Source organism: Gastrolobium bilobum, unplaced genomic scaffold (assembly GCF_033153095.1).
Source record: "Gastrolobium bilobum isolate Gb01-03AN ecotype WA unplaced genomic scaffold, APGP_CSIRO_Gbil_v1 utg26293, whole genome shotgun sequence".
Classification (NCBI taxonomy): domain Eukaryota; kingdom Viridiplantae; phylum Streptophyta; class Magnoliopsida; order Fabales; family Fabaceae; genus Gastrolobium; species Gastrolobium bilobum.
The window spans coordinates 321,683-339,260 of NW_026897991.1; the positions used below are offsets into that span (position 1 = coordinate 321,683).

The 17,578-nt window shown below is 30.6% G+C and overlaps 1 pseudogene; it reads left to right on the plus strand.

Moving 5' to 3' along the window:
* Positions 1 to 8,555: 8,555 nt before the first annotated feature.
* LOC133311992 (14-3-3 protein 4-like) lies at positions 8,556 to 15,650 on the plus strand (annotated as a pseudogene).
* Positions 15,651 to 17,578: the final 1,928 nt, after the last annotated feature.

Below are 17,578 nucleotides of genomic sequence, written 5' to 3' on the forward strand. Positions count from 1 at the left end.
TTAATCTCCATTATAATCAAATAATAAAGAACTGCACGACTTACATATTGATCAAATTTGACTATTAATTTTATGTCCACAGCAAATAGATGTTAAGACACGATAATATATGATTCTACAAAGAGAGCATAAGATTGTGGAACAACAATTAAAAATAAACTATTAGTTATGCTTAAAGTATTTTGCGTTTTGTTTAAGGGAAAAATGTTTATCTCTTCAAATGACACAACTTATATCATTTCATTCTCACAAAGAGGTGGGATCCACATCTTTATTTTTTTGTCAACTCTCTCCTTTTTTATCTATCTTTTTTTCTTTATTAAAATAACACAACTTTACGTCCTTTAAAATGACACACTCTACCTTGTTTAATCATTTCACTTTTACTTGATTTGTATCGTGCAGGTCGCAACTTGTTAAGAATTATTTTCAGGAAAAAAAAAAAAAAAAAAACTTTGATGACGTGTTAGTATATGGTTTTGCCCGTGTCACGACTAAGGGGCATTTAAAATGTGAAAAGGACGTGGCAATGGGTATTCCAGTAATCACTCATTGCATTATAACCTCTTCTGAAAGCGCTTTTTAATATCTTTTGTCCCACTCGCCTAACCCTCCTCCTACCTCGGGACCACCAAGTTCACTGTTTTTCTCCTCTTACCTATGTCTCTGACAGTGTGTCTATACAAAACTCTCGGGTTTCGGTTCTGATCATTCGCCGAATTTTTTTAATATGGTTGATATTAATATATTATCGTAGTTCTTCCATTAAATGAATGACATTTAAAAAAAAATATTTTTTTCTTTTCTTTTCTTAATTTCTTCTATCTTTTTTCTCTGTTCCACTAAATTCAAAATGTTCGGAAGCATTAAATTAGACTTTGTTTGATAATTATTTTTAAAAATATTTTTGATTTTTAGAAAAAAAAAATAATATGGTAAGATTTATTTTGCAAAAAAATATTATTTTTTATTATATTTTATTATTTTTTAACAATAAAAAATACTTATTTTTATAATTATTTTACAAAATAATTTAAAAAAAAATAGCAGAACACAATCAAGTCCTATCTCCCATCCGGCAATGTAATCCGCAAAGAGTGGAAAATAATCTTTATTACAAAAGCAACTTTTTTCTCAAAAGTAACATTCTTTTTGAATTGAGCAAATAAATATATTTTTTAACCGATCATTTTAATCCGGTTCGAATTTCGAATTTTTACACTCATATCGAGACGAATCTCCTAACATTATTTTTTATAAGATTAAATACATTTTTTGGTCTCACTAAATTTCACGATATCCGCTTTAGTCCCTAGTAAATGAAAAGGCCCATCAGGGTCCTTAAGAAATTCAAAATGGATCCATTTTAGTCCTTTTGAGGACTAATATGGTCTTTTTTAAATTTGTGAGGGACCATAATTTCAACTAAATGGGTCCATTTTGAATTTCTTAGGGACCACGATAGCCTTTTTTATTTGCTAGGGACTAAAGCGGGAATCGTGAAATTTGCTGAGGACCAAAAAGAGTATTTACACTTTTTATAATTCGAAATTTCCAATTAAGAGAAATAATTTCATTATTACTTGAGTCAATATTATTAATAAATGAATATATTTTTGGTTTTTAAAAATTAAAATTTTATGTATTTTAATAAAAGAGTAAATACCCTTTTTAGTCCCTGTCAATATCTACGAAATCCTTTTTAGTCCCTGGCAATAAAAAAGGACCAAATTGGTCCCTGAAATTACAAAAAAAGGTCATGTTAGTCCTTATGTCAACTCCCAAATATGTAGAGTGGCCCTTTTCTTGTACTTTCAGGGACCAATTTGATCTTTTTTTATTGCTAGGGACTGAAAAAGATTTCGTAGATATTGCCAGGACTAAAAAGGGTGTTTACTCTTAATAAAATTAAAAATAAAAGTATTCTTAATTATTTAATTTACAGTTTTATTTTAAAAAAATATCATCAAATGATTGAAAATGTTTTATTACACTATTAAGCACAAGATTATATAATAGTTATCATATTTTATTTATTATTGTAAGTTGATCTGCAACCATCCCTCGAGAAATTACAGACCCAACTAGATAAGGACCCAAAAGGGTCAAAGATTATTGCTTTTAGGGGAAGAAAACGCAGTCATTTCGCGTATCATGATGATCTTACAACCCTTTTGACACACGCTATCAGAATCCAAAGAACTCACAAGAGAGAAAACTGTATTTATCTTATTGAAGAAAGATTAGAAACTGAAAAAACTAATTAACTACACGTTCAAGTCACTATTTATACAACAGCTATGGAACAACTATAACGTAACTACTTTACCGTAAATAAATAGATGAAAAAACTTAATGAACCAACTCATCTAATCTTGAAGAATATAAACTGATCACCAGATAAATAGATGATGAGTTGTAATACATGCATCAGCTGCTCAGTGAATTGCGATTACACGACATCAGTTGTTCAAAATATTACTACCCCTCTTATAGCCAATGGCTAGAGGAAAGACATGTGCTTGCACTACATACACTAGATATAGCCTGGAATTAGGCATCCCACTTAATATTCAAGTTTTTTTAAATAAATAAATAAAAATGATGATGAGTACTGAAAGCGTGGGGAGCAGCAGCGCTAATAGCACCATAGTGCTGTGCAAATATATATATATATATATATATATATATATATATATATATATATGAAAAAATATTTGTCATTTTAAATGACACAATTTTGTGTCATTAATGAAACTATGTCATTTTGGTGAGTTTTTATATTTTTTTTATAAAATTATGAAAAAAAGAGTGGAGGAGAGAGAATGCAAAAATACATCAAAATGACATAGTTTAATTAAAAAAGATACAAAGTTATGTCATTTAAAATGACAGACACTTTTTATATATATATATATATAAATTAAAAAAATAATATAATAAACTATAAGCCATATGCACATCTTGGAGAGCAACGTGAAAGCATGAAATGAAGGCTTTAAGATTTTTTTATACAAGCAATGATTACATCCTTTAAGGATTAGTTAGATTCTAAACAAACTTAGTTAGTTTAGTTAAGATTTAAGTATATATAATGATGAGTCAAGTTAATCAATGTGTTTATCTATATATATACATATGCATACTCTGTTGCTTGAACGAAAAAGGAAAGAAAGAAGAGAAACAGACGTAGAGATTTAGAAAGAATCCGACAAAAGAAAGGGAAGGAAAGGAGAAAAGAAAGGAAACGAAGAAGAGAAAAGGAAAGCAAGAGAAGAAAGAAAAAAGGAATGTAATATTAAGAGATAAATTTTTTTTCTCATTTTTCTTCTTTTCATTACTTTTTTAAAAGATTTTTAATGGTGCTGTTACTCTGTCAGGTTCCTTTCTTAAAATTCCTTTTCTACGTGATTTATTTCTACCTTTAGTTTTATTATTATTTAGTTCTAAAATCTTATTTTTTTAAGTTAATTATTGACCGATGAATTATTTGGTACCAAATAAATATGAAGATAATGTGTAAACTTTAACTGTATGATACTGCTGTGAACTGACCCACAAAATTTTGGGATTAGACGATTATAGGGTAAGGGACGCCTTATCATGGCTTGAGTTCCGCCATACATATCTTTTCATATGCAGAGACCCATAAAATTGGGCATTTAATTAGCTTCAGTTAAACATTACACAATTTATCATTTTACTATTATTTTATGAAACATACTTGAGAGAATGATATTTTCTATTATTATGGCTGTAAATGGTTATGGTTAGAAAACCTCAATATTACTGAGATTTTTCTCACATTATTTGTTTTGTGCTAACCTTTTCAGAGAACTATCATGCCTAGCCTAACCTTATCTGGTGAAGGATGGACTGTTAATATTTACTTTTATGAAGACCGCTGGGAATTTTATATAGGAGTATGTACTCAAGGATTAGTGGCTATATTTCATTCGGACAACATAGAAACTTACACCTATAGATTAGACTGAACAAGGCTTATGTATTGTATAAATGTTGTAACCTTAAGTAGTTAGGAATGTAGTATATGTATTGGACTGATGTAAAATAGTTTAAAATATAGACTTTATTGTAAAATATCTAGAATGTAAAAACAATTATGTATTAACTTCCATCCATGTATAAATAACGAAGGATGTTATTATAACCAATTAATCTTTCTAAATTTATTTTATTTTATATATTTTTGTTGTTATTATTAAAATATATTTTAAGAAAGCAATGTGATATTCTCTATACTAGTTAATTATAGAGTATGTTACATTTTATGGTATTAGAGCAGCGGTTCAGGTAAATAAAAGACCTAACTTATTATAGTTGCTTAGTATTTTGTCATAGATCATGCATATTTTGAATTGTTTAGTAATGAGCTTGATCAACTCATTATCATGAAATAATATATGTAGATCTATGATAGATACAAGAAATACATCTTCAACTTCTAAACCAGAAGTTAACCTAGTAACTAATGCTTTTACCCGGGTGGATGAAGCTCTCAGAGAACATACTGTAACAAACCAGCAAATTATTCAGGAGCTAAGAGAGGATCGTATAAATAGAAATCACACTCATAAGTCTGACAGTAAAAGTGGACCTAAAACTGCAAGTGCTCAAGGAAGACCTAATTATGATTACAAAGTACTCACTGAATTCCGTAAGTATAAATCTTCCACTTTTTGCGAAGATCCTGATGCAGCTATGGAATGGGTGAAATAACTTGAGAAAATTTTCTTGGTAATGGACTGTCCTAATATTCATCGTGTAAATTTTTTCACATATTTGTCTGTTGAAGAAGCAGAACATTAGTGGACAAATACCAAAAGATATTTTCAAAGTCAAGGAACGAAGATTACCTGCACGACATTCAAATATGCCTTTTTGGAAAAATATTTTCCTCAAAGTGTAAGAAACAGAAAATAAATAAACTTCCTTGAACAGAAACAAGGAAACATGACTGTTGATGAATGTGTGGTAAAATTTGAGGAATTATATAGATATTCTAACTATGTACAAAATCATCCTAATGAGGAATGATTGATAACTAAATTTGAATCCGGACTAAAACTTGAACTAAAAAGTATGATAATAGGACATCAAATCAGGAATTTTCCATCATTAATAAACAGATACAGAGACATTGAAGCAAGCATGAAGGAAGCTGAGGAGGGAAGAGAGAAAGACATAATTTCAAGTCGAAGAAGGAACAAGGACAACAACAAAGGAAGGTTTCCACGGGCACAAAACTAGAGAAATAATTTTGCTGGTAATAGAAGGAGGAAAAATGCAGGTCAAATGAATTCGCAGATTCAGGTATGCCCCAAATACAAGAAGAATCATGCTGGAGAATGTTTGGTAGGAAGATGTGTGTGCTTTAAGTGAGGGAAGCCTAGACATATGTTGAGGCAATATACTCAGAATCAAGATCAGAATTCATCAAACTAACCTGCAACAAGAGGAAGAGTTTTCACTCTTAATGGCCCGGAAGCGACTCAAACTTCAAATTTGGTTCAAGGTACGAGTTTAATACAAGATTATCTTATAATTGTACTATTTGATTCTGGGGCTACTCATTCTTTCATCTCCCTATCTTCCTCTCCTTATATTATGGCAAGAGTACAAGCTCTTATTGACCAAGACTAGATAGTGGCTCTAAAGCACACCTCTAGAGAAGCAAATAGGTGCGCTAACTAGCTAGCCAAGTCCTCCATACAGTGTACTTTCGGTCTCCAATACTACTGGATTATGCCTGCAAACCTGATATCCTTATTTAAGTTAGATCTCCAGGGAACAACCCATTGCATTGTTGTTAATCCTGGCTAGTTTGAGTCTTTAATTTTTTGCTTGTCTCAGTTTTTTTTCTTGGGGCTTTGCCCCTTTCTGATATCAAAATAAAAATTGCCAATTTTTATTTTACCTTTTTATCTTTAAATCTCTCTTCTTACTGGAGAGAAAATAACTACAACTCAAATCTATAGAAATTGTCCTATTTGAATTAAAGGAAGATTATTTGAAATAGATTTAGTTTGTCTGCCTATGACTGACATAGATGTTGTTCTTAGTATGAATTGGTTATCTTCCAATTGTGTGATTATTGATTGTCAGAATAAAAAGATAATTTTCACAAAAGAGTTAGAATTTCCCAATGAATCTTTATTTTTGTCAACTTCTTAACTTAGGATGAGTCTGTTAGATGGAGCACAAGGATATGTTATCTTCAACCTTACAAAAACAAACGTTAAGCCTGATACAACTAGTATTCTTGTTGTCTCTGAATACTCAGAGGTTTTTTCTGACGATATTCCTGGTTTACCCCCAAACAAAAAAATTGGATTCTTTATTGATTTGATACCTGGAGTAGGGCCAATTTCCATTGCACCTTATAGGATGTCACCCATAGAGCTAGTTGAACTAAAGAAACAAATATGAGGTTGTGTGATTATAGGCAATTGAACAAAGTCAACATAAAAAATAAATATCCTTTGCGTATGATAGATGATCTTTTAGATCACCTAAGAAGAACCACAATGTTCTCTAAAATAAATATAAGGTTAGGATATCACCAGATTAAGATTAAGATTGGAGATATTCTAAAGACAGTCTTTAGGACTAGGTACAGAGAGTATAGTGATGCCTTTTGGGTTGACAAATGCTCCAGCTGTATTTATAGATTACATGAATGGGAATTTTAGGCCTTATCTAGATCAATTTGTAGTAGTGTTTATAGATGATATTTTGACATATTCTAGGAATGAAGAGGAACATAAGGAGCATCTGATGATAGTTTTGCAAATTTTAAAAGATAAGCAATTGTATGCTAAACTTTCAAAATATGAATTTTGGATAGAAAAAGTTAAATTCTTAGGGCATGTTATATAAAAAAAAAAAGAGTGTCAATTGACCTAGTAAAATTGAGGCTGTGATACACTGGGAGAGACTTAAGACCATCACTGAGATCAAAAGTTTTATAGGAATGACAGGATATTATAGAAGATTTATTAAGGAATTTTAACAATTAGTTTTACCTTTAACTAGGATGACTATGAACGGAATTCTTTTTGTATAGATACAAGAGTGTGAAGATTGTTTCGAGGATTTAAAAAATTAAGTTGACTTCTATACTAATTTTAGTAATCCCTGATCCTTTAGAAAAATTTGAGGTTTACAATGATGTATCTAGAAAGGGATTAGGATGTGTCTTAATGTAAGAAAGAAAATTTGTAGCCTATGCATCAAGACAATTGAAATTTTATAAGTAAAACTATCCAACTCATGACTTAGAATTGGCTGCAGTAGTTTTTGCACTTAAGATTTGGAGAAATTATTTGTATGGAGTCAAATTTTATGTTTTTAGTGATCATAAGAGTCTTAAATATTTGTTTGATTAAAAATAATTGAATATGAGACAAATGAGGTGGATGAATTTTTGAAAGATTATGATTTTGAACTTAAATACCATCCAGGAAAAGCTAATGTGGTAGATGATGATTTATGCAGAAAATTTCTTCTCATGTCACATTTAATTGTCAAAAAAATGGAGTTATTAGAAAAATTTAGAGATATGAGATTTTCTGTGACTATGCTATCTCGAAGTTTGGATATTAGTGAAATAAGAGTGAATAATGAGCTAATAGACAAAATTAGAGAAGCTCAGCAGGAGGATTCCAAGATAGAAAAAATTTCTGAAGCAGGAAGGATTTACCGAAGAAGGAGATGGTTTGGTGAAATTTCAAGGAAGGATTGTTGTACCTAAAAATGAAGAGTTGGTGAAAGAAATTTTGGATGAGACACATAGCAGTAAGTTCACAATTAACCCTTATTCTACTAAAGTATATCAGATTTGAAAAGAAAAATTGGTGGCCAGGAATGAAGAAATATATTGTTAAGTATGTTTCAAAATATATAGTTTGTCAAAAAGTAAAAATTCAACATCAAAAACCTTCAGGATTACTTTAATCACTCGACATACCAGAATGGAAGTGGAAAAGTGTAGCCATTGATTTTGTGATGGGTTTACCAAGAACCCAAGAGTGTATAATGCGATTTGGGTAATCATCAATCGATTAACTAGATCTGCTCATTTTCTACCAATTAGAGCTCAATATTCCATTGAGAGGTCAGTCCAATTGTATATAAAAGAAATTGTAAAACTGTATGGGGTACCTCTAAGTATTGTGTCAGATAAAAACCCTATATTTACTTTTAGATTTTAGGGATCTTTGCAGCAAGCCTTTGAAACTAAGTTGAGACTTAATACCGCATACCATCCTTAAACTGACGGTCAAACTGAGAGAACTATTCAAACTTTAGATAATATGCTCAGAGCTTGTATTCTTAAATAAGGAAGTAGCTGAGATAAATATTTACCACTAATAGAGTTCACCTATAATAATAGTTTTCATTCTAGTATTGAAATGGCTTCATATGAGACATTCTATGGAAGAAAGTGTAGGTCTCCAGTATGTTGGTATGAAAAAGGAGAAAAATAATTGTTCGGCCCAAAATTAGTTCAAGAAACATCAAGACAAATTCAAATGATCAAGGAAAATCTTGAAAAAGCTAAAAGTGGACAAAAAAATTATGCTGATAACAGGCGTAAACCTTTGGCTTTTAAGGAAGGAGAACATGTTATTCACAAACTTTCTCCTACCACAGGTGTAGGCAGAACCCTCAAAGTTAGGAAATTGAGTCATAGGTATATTGGTCCATTTCAAATAGTCTAAAAAATAGGGCCAGTTGCTTACCAACTTGCTCTTCCACCTCATATTTCCAATCTTCACAATGTTTTTTTTATGTTTCTCAGCTTAGAAAATTTGTCCTAGATCTTTCTCATATTATTGATATAGACTCAGTACAAGTTAAAGAGAATTTGATTATTAAGACTAGATTAGTTCAAATCTTTAATAAAAATCTGATGCAACTGGGAAATAGGATGATCCCATTAATCAAAGTACATCGAGAAAGACTTTCACCATACGAAGCTACCAGGGAAAAAGAAGAAGAATTACGAAAAAATTATCCGAAATTTTTCCTAACAGGTATGTTAAAATTTTAAGGGCAAAGTTTTAATTAGGAGAGAAAAAATAAATATTCAAGTTGTTTTTTTTTAAAATGATGATGAGCACTGAAAGCGCAGGGAGCAGCGCTAATAGCACCATAGTGTTGTGCAAATATATATATATATATATATATATATATAGTAATATTAGGGGTGTTCATCAACCGATCCAAACCGATTCAAACCGCAAAAACCGAACCGAAAAACCGATCACCGAATAAATCGAAAAACCAAAAACCGACAAAAAACCGCAAATTTTAATTGGATTGGATCGGTTTTTGGATGGATTAATGAAAACCGATCCAATCCAAACCGATCCAATATATTAATTTTCCTCTACTTACTTGGTCTTTTCCTCAATCATAGTCCAAAAATTTCTAAATCTAAGACTCATTAACTCATCAACTAATCCCAAGAAAAAATAGTCACGTCTCATCAACAAAATTTAATCCTTATAGAGCTTCATATCTCATTGCAAAAAAAAAATAACTATAGTATCGTCTACTGATATTTTTGTATTTCAATATTTTTTTTACAAAACTAATATATACAAAAGATGTTATTCGCACAATAATCATAAAACTAATTTTAGGATATCCAAAAAACGGGAAACCGATCCAATCCAAACCGAAAAAATTGGATTGGATCGGATCGGATTTGAAAAAAAATTCAAACCGAATGGATGATTACATGATCAAACCGAAGGGATTGGATTGGGTGAGTTTTGCTTCTAAAACCGATCCAATCCAGACCGCAAACACCCCTAAGTAATATAGTTAATATTAAAATATAATAAATAAATATTGCAATTTTAAAATAATACAATTAGTAACGATAAATATAATTAACCAATAAATTAATGAATATATATTGTAATATTTTATTATATTTATCGTTACTGGTTGTATTATTTTAATATTGTAATATTTATTTATTATATTTTAATATTAATTATATTACTATTATATACTTATATATATATATATATATATATATATATATATATATATGGGGTAGAATCTTTTGACACCAGTGTCAAATTTGAAATTTGACACCTCATCTGAGAGCCATTAGATCAAAAAAATTAATGGTGTCACATGCTTACAAATCAGAGTGGTTGATCTTTTTTGATCTAACGACTCTCAGATGAGGTGTCAAATTGGAATTTGACACTGGTGTCAAAGGATCCTATCTCTCTCTCTCTCTCTCTATATATATATATATATATATATATAGTAGTGATGATATTCTTACTACTAGAAAAAATTACTACCAACCCACTACCTCTATACTCACCATTGGATCAATATTTTCTCTTTCTTCAAAAACTTTTTAGCATTCTCTCTCTTTGATCCAATGGTAATTGGGGAGGTAGTGGATTGGTAGTGGATATCTTTGGTAGTAAGAATATCCCTCATATATATATATATATATATGGATTATATTTTCTAACGAAACATGAGATAAGATATCTCATGTTACACTCACAAACTTATGTGGGTCCCATTGTACAGAAAAAGAGAAAAAAGAATTTGAAGTGGGTCCCACATCTTTTTTAGTATATAAGAGAGATTTATTATCTCATATTACATGAGATTAATATTTCTCATATATATGCACATTCAGAAAAACGTGGAAGGAAGAAATGAAGGTTGTTAAGATTTTTTTTTTACAAGCAATGATTACATCCTTCAAGTATTAGTTAGATTCTAAATAAAGTTAACTAGTTTAGTTAAAATTTAAGTATATGTAATGATGACTCAAGTTAGTCAATGTATATATATATATATATATATATATATATATATATATATATATATTCTTGTAATTTATAAATAAAGAAGTAACATTTCCCTTCTCATTTTACATGTGCAATATTTTTCTTCTCATCTCCAATGTTTCATTAATTAATTTTTGTATTTGTGTTATTTATTTTTTATGCATCAATATTAGAATATATTTTTTCTCGTTTCACAAAAATGACAAATATATGTGTCAGTATATTCACCATATACGTGATTTATTATTTTTATATTAGAATATTTGGAATTACTATTATTTTTTACAAATATTTAAGTATGTCTATTTTTTTAATATATATTTATATTATAAATTTACATATATTTATCGGGTCATACGGTTGAACCAGTAACCTAGTGACCCAATACCTCGATCGAGTCAATGACCAGGCCGAGTTTATCAACATTGATGCATACTCTAGAAAGAAGAGAAACAAAGGTAGAGAATTAGAAAGAAAAGAAAGAACCCGAGAAAAGAAAGGGAAGGAGAGGAGAAAAGAGAGGAGACAAATAAGAGAAAGGGAAAGCAAGGGAAGAAAGGAAAAATGAAGGTAATATTGAGAGATAAAAACTTGCTCTCATTTTTCTTCTTTTCATTATTTTTTTTGAAAGATTTTTAATGGTACTGTTACTCTGTCAGATTCCTTTCTTAAAATTCTTTTTCTACGTGATTTTATTCCCACCTTTAACTTTATTATTATTTAGTTATAAAAGATTATTATTTTTTAGTTAATTATTGACTGATGAATTATTTGGTACCAAATAAATATTAAGAGAATGTGTAAATTTTAACTGTATGATATTGCTGTGAACTGACACATAAAGATTTGGGATGATACGGTTATAGGATAAAAGATGTCTTATCATGGCTTGAGCTCCGCCATACAAATTTTTTCACATTTAGAGACCCACAAAATTGATCATTTAATTAGTTTCAGTTAAATATTACACGATTTATTATTTATTATTATTTCTGATATTATTTTATGAAACATACTTGAGAGAATGATATTTTCCGTTATTACGGTTGAAAATGGTTGTAGTTAGAAAATCTCAATATTAGTGATATTTTTCTCACATTATTTGCTTTGTGCCTAACCTTATCTGGCGAAGGATGGACTATTAATATTTACTTTTATGAAGACAATGGGTACTCAAGGAGCATTGACTATATTTCATCCGGACAGTGAAGAAACTTACACCTATAGACTAGACTGAATAAGGCTTATGTATTGTATAAATGTTGTAACCTTAAGTAGTTAGAAATGTAATATATGTATTGGATTGATGTAAAATAGTTTAGAATGTAGACTTTATTGTAAAATATCTACAATGTAAAAAAATTATGTACTTACATCCATGTATAAATAATGAAGGATGTTGGTATAACTAGTTAAAATATTTTTTTTTGGTACTTATATCCATTTATTTTCTTTTATATTTTTTTTTGTTATTATTATTAAAATATATTTTAAGAAAACAATGTGATATTCTCTTCTCTATACTAGTTAAATATAGAGGATATTACATCCTGTATACGGGATCGCCTGGAATGACCACTCCTACCCACCAATAAGAATGCACACGGCCATTCTAAGGCGGTATAACTAGGACGCTCATCTACTATACATATACATATGCACTAAGTCCATGTATGATCATCTGTCCATCCATACTTAACTACCCTGATAGCTATTGACTTGAGTGTCTTAGTACCTTGCAGATACCTCCCCTCAGACCTCAGTCTCCTCAATTTACTCCAAGTACCCGTGCCAGTCCAAATATCTCGCACTTTATCCCACAAACGAAACACACATCCCATAGAGGTTCATCTCGTAGCAATAGTCCCACCAAGCACAGGCGGACCCAAGGCGGGCTAGGGTGCCCCTCCCATAGAGGTTCATCTCATAGCAGTAGTCCCAACCAAGCACGAGCGGACCCAAGGGGGGCTAGGGTGCCCCCCGCTAGGGTACCCCTCCCATAGAGGTTCATCTTGTAGCAGTAGTCCCAACCTAGGAACAGTGACCATTTTGTCACGTTTGGACAAAAAAATTACCAGACTGCCACGTCAACAGTAAATTTTGCCAAAATACCACACGACATAATTCGCTACATAGTGTAGCGAATTATGCATGCAAGTATTTCGCTACACAGTGTAGCGAAATATGCCACGTCAGAACCAAAAATACCACATGTCAAATTTTGAGAAATTCGCTACCCTATGTAGCGAATATCTCAAAATTTGACATGTGACATTTTTGGTTTTGTGCATCTGACGTGGCATATTTCGCTACATTGTGTAGCGAATTACTTGCATGTATAATGCGTTACACTAGCGAATTATGCCGCGTGGCATTTTGGCAAAATTTACTGTTGACGTGGCAGTCTGATAATTTTTTTGTCCAAGCGTGACACTTTGGTCACTGTCCCCCAATCTAGCACGGGCGCGGACCCAAGGGGGCCTAGGGTGCCCCTTCCCCACCCCCTAAAAAAAATCGAAAAATAAATAAATAGGCAGTTGGAAGAACTCAGCAAGATCTGTGATGGATTTTTGAGCCTCCTCGAGTCTAATCTGATTCCATCTGCTGTATCTCTCGAGTCCAAAATATTTTACCTTAAAATGAAGGGTGATTATCCCAGGTACCTTATGAGTTTAAGACTGGGTCAGAAAGAAAATAAGTTGCGGAGAATACTTTGTTATCTTACAAATCGGCTCAGGTATATAAAATGTAGCAGTTCATGCATTCTATATTCATCATTTCATCTGATATGATATTTATAATTATAATTATTTGAATGCTTTTATGTTATAGTAGTGATTATTGAACTCAAAATTCATAGGTTTACCTGATCTATTGCTCTTGCAGAACAGGTCCCAACCCACCCGATAAGGCTGGGTCTTGCACTCAACTTTTCTGTATTCTATTATGAAATCCTTAACTCCCCTGATCGTGCTTGTAATCTTGCAAAACATGTTTCTTTACTTGGAATATGATCTAAAGGCTGGTATATTTTTTTATACATTGACCAGTATATCTTAATTGAACATCGATGAGAAAATTGTATTTATGTGTTAGAGTATAGACCTTAGTCTTTGATGGCAGTTTGTTAGTTAAAAGTTAAAACTAACTTTTGACGGGAATCTTTTGTGTCCACCCTCTTTACTTGGCAAAGTCATAATAAATAAAATTCATACATTTTAACAATTTCTATTGAAGAAAATTGAATGAATTTAGTTCTTATTTAAGAGATTGAACTTAGCATTGTGTTACGAATTTCGATAATGTGTATTCCTTATTCAATTTACTCTTCTATTATTTGACAAGGTTGATGTAGGAAGAGTGACCATTTTGTCACACTTGGCAAAAAAATTTACCAGACTGCTACGCCAACAGTAAATTTTACCAAAATGTTACGTTGCACCCTTAGCCGTCGTTGAAGAAGTCTGAAAATATAACTAATTCGCATTATCTTATCTTAACTCTTAATTATTTTCAGACTTCTTCAACGACGACTAAGGGTGCAGCGTGGCATTTTGGCAAAATTTACTGTTGGCGTGACAGTCTGGTAAATTTTTTGCCAAGTGTGGCAAAATGGTCACTCTTCCGTTGATGTATCATTTAGACAGTTATCTAACCCTTCCCGTGTCCTGTTATGATGGGTCTAAAGACTCGGACGTTTTATTTTTTCATTCCCTTACTTTCCTTCATCTTCTCTTTCCTAAGGGGGTGTTTGGTTGAGGAATTTTTTTTGAAATAGTAGAGAAATGCAATAGATAGATAAATGATTGGAAAGTGAGATAAAGTGAGATAGGTAGAAAAATGTAAAAAAAAGTTGTTTGGTGGGGAAAAACTTTACTGGGAAAATTAGGTAACTTTATGAAATCAACAGTGCATTAAAAGTGAGATAACCGGTTTTCCAAAAAATCCCACCTTCAAATTGGGTTTCTAAACAGTGCGGATATCTATGTTTCTCATAAATCCATACAAATTGCATAGATGGGTTTTTGGTGAAAATATGTTGAAACAAACATGGTGTTTTTAAAAACCATACTTGAGAAACATAGATGTCTCTTGAAAAGCTCCAAACCAAACACCATCTAAGGGTGTGTTTGGTACGAGAGAAATTTTTTAGTATCCGAAAATCACGATTAATGGGAATACAATAGAAATTGAGTTTACTTGGAATCTTACGAAAAAGGTATTTGGTTCGCCAAAATATTACCAGAAATATTGGGTAAAGATTACTGATTCCATGTTTGGTTTAGAACGAAATATGACTTGGAATATGAGGTTAATTTACAAAAACAACCCCAAACTATTTTTACTTTTGTAATTGATAGATTGGGTCTAGATTTTTATGTGTGTTGGGATATTTTTGTCTCAAAAATTATTGTTGTGATTTCCCTTTACTTAATATTCTGAATTATCATATTATTTTTGATAATCTGAATAGTGATTTTTCTTTATAAATCAAATTACCGGTAATCTTTGAATATCCGAGAACTGATTTTTGTTCCTTCTACCAAACATGATAATTGCGTTTACCAAAGAAGGTTGACCAGTAATCCTATTAAAATACTTGTACCAAACACAGTTTAGTGATTTATGTAAAATGCTTAACTACGGCAGGCATTTGATGAGGCAATTTTCGAGCTTGACACATTGGGTGAAGAGTCATACAAGGACACTACATTGATCATGCAACTTTTGCAAGACAATCTGATTTTTCGCCAGAAAAAATTCCTGTCCGACACTGCAAACAAAGTCTAGGTATATAGCATTGTCGGCTCAACCATATGTAATTTAGCTCAATAGTTATTGGACTGATCATAAGTAAAGAATTATTTGATAAAAAAAATTAAAGAGTCAAGCTGAATTCAATATTTATAAAGGTAATAATTTTTTTAAATGAATCTTAATCATAATCAAATATTAATTTCTTAAAATATAAAGATGCGATGATATTAAATTAAAAATAAAATATTATACGATGATATTTCATGAAAACATAATAATTCAATAAAGATGCAAAATTAGAAAATAAAGAAAAAATATCATTATTTTGGGTATTGTTAATATATTATAAAAAATTTAAGACTCAAATTTCAAAAAGCAGAGGATTATCTCTCCTATGTGAGTAGATCTCGCCTTGTTAGAGTTTACTGATCAGTTTTTGTTTGGGCAAATTACATGAACACATCCTCTACTTTAGTGCTCTTTCATAAAACCATCTTTGCCGTTTGAAACTTTGAATTAAAGCAATTAACTCCATTGTACTATTTTCTTGTAACAATTAAACATTAGAGTAATTTTAAGATAAAAATACCCTTGTCTTCAATCTTCTATATCCTTGGAGATTGCTTTCATCTCCTACCACCACTCGCTCCGCGACGCCAGACACTTCTGCCATACCAATCGAGTTACCACAATACATTTTTGCCCTTCCTTCTACTAAAAAAATAAAAATAAAAATAAAAATAAAAATATTAACATTATTATTATTATTACTATTATTTGACCAATATTATATTATTTACGAATAAATTTCATCAATCTCACTTGGAAATAGAGAAATAATAAAATACAAATGTACATTTGTAGTGTACCAGTTACTGTTAATAATAAAACAGAAATTTCACTAAAACATAGAAATACAAAATAGCATATTATCAAGATAAATTACTTAGTAGAGTTATATATTTTGTCTTATTGCTCGTCGTTGCCTTTGAGTTGTGTGGACTTCCAGTGTTTGATAGAGGAGATATTTTTTTATCGCGAAAAAAAAAATTTCGGGAATATAATGAAATTTTTTTCACCGAATAAGTTATGAAAAAGTGTTTGGCATGTCAATTTTTTTTTTGAAAATGTTGGGTTAATTATACTGATACTATATAAAAATAAAAATACCATATATATCATATGGTATTTTCATTTGAAATTCTGTAGTTAAAACTGAAATGATAGAAAAAAAGTTTCCCGATAATATTTTTAGTTTTCTCATACCAAATATTGGGAAGGAAATTTGCCTGACCCTACTTTCTCAGGATTTCTAAAAAAATTGTCTGACCCTACAAATCTCTATACCAAACAGCCCCTGAGGTCTATCGTAGTAATAAGTTTTTTTTCGTTTATAAAAAAAAAATTCTTTTTTTAAAATAATAATAAGGTAGTATGTTTGCATGTAGCAGCAATAAAATCTTTAGAATGAAAGAAACTAATGCAGAAATGAAAAACATAATTACGAATCTACTAAAAAAAATATTTACGAATTATTATGTTATTTTAGATTATTTTTATTTATTTAAGAGATCTTTAACTTTTTTTAAGGGAAATTTCACTTTCCTTCGTTATTATTTTACCTTAATGTTTCAAACTTATCAGTTAAATTTTAATTGGAATTCTTTTCTTCTACATTTCGCACTAGCCTCCTCTTCATTCTTGCTCTTCTAAAATGAATAGCGGGGATATGTTTATGGAGAAAATATGTCTTTTTAAAAGATATAAACTTAAGTTCTTTTGAGAGAGAGACACACAAAAAAGTGTGGGTCCCACTGAAAAAATAAAGACAAAAAATTTAAGTATGAGTTCCACATTTTTGTATTTATTTATCTCTTAAAAGAATCTAAGTTTGTGTCTTTTAAAATGACACATATTTTTTCTCAGATTTATTTAGACGAAAAATATTGGTTGTTACTTGT